At 38.8% G+C, this 5,733-nt stretch overlaps 1 pseudogene; it reads left to right on the top strand.

Annotated features, from left to right (window-relative positions):
- Nucleotides 1-1,680: 1,680 nt before the first annotated feature.
- Nucleotides 1,681-4,840, top strand: LOC125611099 (annotated as a pseudogene).
- The last annotated feature ends 893 nt before the right edge of the window (nt 4,841-5,733 follow it).

Below are 5,733 nucleotides of genomic sequence, written 5' to 3' on the forward strand. Positions count from 1 at the left end.
GCAGGGAAATGGATGGCATTAGAGCAGATTATGCTAAGTGAAGCTAGCCAATCCTTAAAAAACAAATGCCAAATGTCTTCTTTGATATAAAGAGAGCAACTAAGATCAGAACAGGGAAGAAGAGCATGAGAAAAAGATTAACATTAAACAGAGACAAGTGGGGGGAGAGAAAGGGAGAGAGAAGGGAAACTATGGAAATGGAAGGAGACCCTCATTGTTACACAAAATTACATATAAGAGTTTGTGAGGGGAAAGGGGAAAAAAAACAAGGGAGAGAATTAAACAACAGCAGATGGGGTAGAGAGGGAAGATGAGAGGGAAGGGGAGGGGGGATAGTAGGGGATAGGAAAGGTAGCAGAATACAACAGTCATTAATATGGTCTTATGTAAAAATGTGGATGTGTAACCGATGTGATTCTGCAACTTGTATTTGGGGTAAAAAATGGGAGTTCATAACCCACTTGAATCAAATGTATGGAAGATGATATGTCATGAGCTTTGTAATGTTTTGAACAACCAATAAAAAAATATATATACTTTTTGACCTCAAGTATGTTCATTTCCCTCCATTTAGATATCCTGTAAGTTAAATATTGAAATATAAAGTTAACTTTTTTTTTTCTTTTTGGTACCAGGGATTGAACTCAGGATCCCTAGAGCACTGAGCCACGTCCCCAGCACTATCTTGTATTTTATTTAAAAATGGGGTCTCACTGAATAGCTTATGCCTTGCTTTTGTTCATGCTGGCTTTGATCTCATGATTCTCTTGCCTCAGTCTCCTGAGCAGCTGGAATTACAGGCATGTGTCACCATGCTCGGCTAAAGTTACCTATTTTTAACACACTTATGTTAGATGACACTAGGATCAGACAGAGGAAGGAAATCATATTCAAATACATTCACATTAAAATAAATATTTTCCCATAGAATTCTAATTCCTGTGTTCACCATTCATACTTTCTTCACTCCCCATTTCTAAGTCCCTTTACCATCAAAAAGTGCTTTGGCTAGTGTTGATCTCTAGCTAGTAGTGCCAGGTGGAATGGCCCAAATCATTACTGTAGACAACATAGGTGCACCAATAGCCCTGCTGAAGTGGATTGTGTTGGTTTTCTGTCCTTAACTGCAGTCTAAGGAAGGAATAGAGAACATGCTTCTTTCCATGCATTGCCTCCTTATTTTGAGTCAGCAGTAGCAACCTAATTCCCCTGATTATCAAACCAATCATGTCCCAATAGCCCCAACTTGGTCTAGTGATTCTTTGTCATGAGTAGAAAAAGGGAGGCTTGGACACAGGTTACAGCAGTCATTCTTGTGTCCTCCATTTGGAACTAAGTCCTCTGCACTAGACCAATATAGGGTTGAATTACTGAAATGGGAAGCAAACATTGTGCTAGTGAGTCACTAGTGTGTGAAGTAACTCCAAGTCCCAGGCCCTCATTCCAGCTCCAGGAATCCTGCCTATGCCACAAACATCATCATGTATTGGATATGGGTAAAACCAGTCACCAAAATTCATCTTTGACTCCTCAAAAGCCAGTCAACCTTTTTGTCAGACCTGGTGTTTTGGGATGTTGGGGAAATGTAAGAGCAGTAATGGCAGGAATGTGGCTTGATCACTGCCCTTTATTGGCTGTGACATAAGCCTTGTGCTCAGAAGCCCCATGTTGAATACCACGATGGTGGTTAAGGTGTTCACTAAGTCCATGGATAACAGTTTTGGCAGAAGCACTGCAGGCAAGGAAAACAAGCTCCCTCAAGGGTAAATGCATGTTTCACTGAGAACTAATGTCAGTCTGCCATGATGTAAGGTCTAGTGTCATCAATCTGCTCTGAGGAACCTGCTGCTTCCCATAGGAAATAACCTCATATTAGAACTCAGGGTTGGATTAGGCTGTTGCCTCCTGGCTATAGGCAGGTCACCTCTGTGAGTGGAAATATGTTCTCATGACCACATGAATAATCTCTCTTCATGAAAGCATGGGCATTTTGTTCATGAGCTGCTTGGGAAAACATATGTATGTCTAGGGAAGGAAGCCACCTGAGATACACCAATTGAATTAAGATCCACCTCATCATCAGGATCATTTCCTTCTCAGGTCACTCTTTGTTGAATTTGACCTGGCACCAAAATACCTTCATGCTGTTTTTGACATTGCAAACACAGAGTTTATTTTTTTTACTCGAAAAGCATGATGATCAAAACAGTCACTTAAAATCAACATTGCATTTCTATGAACACAAACATAACCACAGCAGGAGCTTGTAACAGTGAACAGTGAAAAGACTGCTTTTTTATACCCCCAAATTAGATTATTTATATAACTTCTATCTTTATATATGAATATACAACTAGTGTAACTGTGCATCATGTATAACCATAAGAATGGTAAAATATATTCCATATATGTATATGTATGTATATATATCCCAAACCACTCTACTATCATGTATATCTAAAAAGAAGAAATAAAAACTTAAGCAATTATACTATATAGATTTAGAAATACTATATAAATTTAGAAATGTTGTGTTAGTATATTACTTAAATTATGGATTTTCATAAGATAGTTTTGAAAACAAACATCATTTTCCTTCAAAGTTGAATTTATTCTAAAAATCATGAATCATATTTATATTATGTGGTTGTAAATATCAAAGGGTAAATGTTATTTCTGTTAACAACTCAGTGGTTAGAAAATTACCAATCATGCTTTGGTTATTTGGTTAAGTAAATCTACCTTAACAAATGTAAATGAGAAAATAGAAAACAAATCAGACGTTTCTGAGGAAATTTTACTGTCCAAATTAACATGTAACATATTTCAAAGAAACTACATGAGAAAAAGAATGTAAATTATATCACAAATATTGTTCATCCAATCTTTGTGGAAATGATACTTCTTTGATATAGTGGGTTATATAACATTATTAAAATAATTATGCATGTCTTTTAATTTTAATGTGGTTAGGAGACATTGCATAATCAGGGTTCACTCTATTATTATTAGACATTGTTGAACTGGATCCCTCAGGTAGCAGTAGTGTCACACTCACCTTGTACCCAAAGCTTCATCTCCACCCATGGGACATACATGGGACTCCTGGGAGAGTGTCTGGTACTGGAAACTTGGAGATATGGGGCCTTTACCATGTGCCCATGCAGAGTATTGGGATGGAGTCTTGCTCTTGCTCCTTCCCAGATGCAAATTATCCACTATGCTGAGCCTCCTTGACCTTCTGACTGGCAAATCACACAGTTATGGCCTCATGTTCAAGTGATGACTGGTGTTGTTTTATACCTACCAGCAACAGGCTTTGCAGCATGAGCTGTAATTCAAAAGGTGTGTAATTCTCTACAGAAGGTGACATGACTATTCCCAAACTCCCATGGTCTACATTAGGATTCTTCTGTGGGGCTTGCCCTAAACAGCAGATTTTGTCTCCTATCACCAATTCCTCTATTAGCATACATCTAGGGGATAAGGTTGTCCATACAGCTGAGCCACCAGAACCACTGTGGCATATGTCACTATATCTCCTTATAGTGTACTATATGCACATTCCTCAACTTTCACTGTAGTTCATGTACAAGCCTCCATGTGGGAACTATTGTTCAGTTATGAGAGAAACTAAATGTGTCTGTAAAAGAATATTCAAATTTTTGTGACTAAAAAAATGGTGTGACCACTTTGGAAAGCAGATTGGAGATTCCTTAGAAAACTTTGAGGGAACCACCATTTGACCCAGCTTTCCCACTCCTAAGTGTATATGCAAAAGACTTAAAACCAGCACACCATAGTAATGCAGTGACATCAGTGATCATAGCAGCTGAATTCACAGTAGGTAATCCATGGAAACAACCTAGTTGCCCTTCAACAGTTGAATGTATAAACAAACTGGTACATATGCAGAGTGGAATATTACTGAGCCTTAAAGAAGAATGAAATTATAAAATTGGCAGGTAAATGGACAGAGTTGGAGACTATCATGGAACAAAATAAGTTCCAAATATATTCTCTGATAAGTGGATCAGGTCCATAATATTCTGGGGGAGAGTCAAGGAAAGAATGAGAAATTTTGGATTGAGCAGAGGAGAGCAGGTTGAGGGGAGGGTGTGTGGGGGTGAGACGGTGGAATGAGAAAGACATTACTACCTTTGTATGGTATGATTTAACAAATGGAGTGACTCTGCATCATGTGCAACCAGAGAAATGAAAAGCTGTGCTCTATTTGTGTAAAAAAAATTCAAAAAATTTAAATATCTAGACTTTAATTTTCTTGGTAGGAACTTTGGCCCCAGAGGATTTACAACTAAAGAGCTTGAGACAGAAAATGGATGTAAAACAATGGCCTGAGGCAAAGGCTCAGAAAGAGATAAAGCGAAGGAGGAGCAAATAGAACAATCTGAATCGGGGGCATATACATGAAGATTCAGATGTACTAATCACTGTAGAAGATGCTCAGAATAGAGCAAAGTAAAACTAAAGACAGCAGTTATGAGCTTCTGATTCTGAATGACACCTGCAGAGATGCCAACATTAAATCACCAGCCCTTGCCTTTTCTCTTGTGGCAACAGCCCTGGCTGCTCCAAGGATCATAACTGGGGCTGCACATACCAGTGACCCTGAGTACTCTTCTCTAGCTGACCCTACCATAATGCCTTTGATCAGACAAATACAGACCTCTGTCATGCCAAAAGGAATTCCTCACACTACTGCTGTGATTGTCCCTCCAGGGCCAGAGGCTGGGTTGATCTACACACCCTACAAATACCTTACACATTGGCATCAGCCACTTCAGTCCTGGAGTACCCTATTGAACTGAATGGTGTATGAGGTGCAGTGTCTACTAAAGTTTGAAGGCACAATATGTGTGTCCATCCTTTCCAAAGGATTGTGACCGAAGGTGGAGCTGACACTGTCAACTAACCTATGAACTTCTATCTCTGAACTCTTTGCCCAATAATGACCTGACCAGCCTGCCTGCTGATCACTTAAGTGATCATTGCCTTTGCTTGCCTGTGCTCAGTGCAGCAAGATGAGGGACTTGTTTGTTCATTTGTCTTACCATCTAGACAAACAAAATACAAATAAAACATTGTCTTCCAGCTCAGCTTTTTGTCCACCAACTCCACCCCTGTGTGGATGAAAGTGGTTCTAGAACCTGTACTGAATAATAGTAAGGTATTAGGGACCAAATCATTCCAAGCACTGATCATCTTTCAATGTCTACCCCAAGAGACTGGTAAGAAGGCTTCCATGGGAGACATATGGCCCTTGACTACACAGTGACAGAGGGAGTAACAGTGAAAGACTTCTAGGAAACTTTTATTCTCATAGCAAAGTCACACTCTCTCTGAATGAACTGTGTGCTGATGCAACATTCATGAACTTGGTCAGACAAGTCATTGGTGAAGTGATTTGAAAAGTATTCAAATTTCATGTACTTTTCAGTCACTACAGTGCCCTCCAAGGGCAGAGGTGCATTTTTAAAAATACATTTCCTCTCATATCTGAAGTATACGAAGATTATGCCATGAGAGAAAAACTTAAGAAGATGTTTTAAAAGTAATGCAAAGAACAAAAGTCCAAAAAACGATTTTTTAAAATTTCAGAGTTATTTAAGAGCTAAAATTTAAGAGTTATTGGGATAGAAGAAGGCATAGAGGACCAAATCACAGGAATATACAATCTATTCAATGAAATAATACCAGAAATCTTTCCAAACA

The sequence above is a fragment of the Marmota marmota genome, unplaced genomic scaffold (assembly GCF_001458135.2).
Source record: "Marmota marmota marmota unplaced genomic scaffold, marMar, whole genome shotgun sequence".
NCBI lineage: Eukaryota > Metazoa > Chordata > Mammalia > Rodentia > Sciuridae > Marmota > Marmota marmota.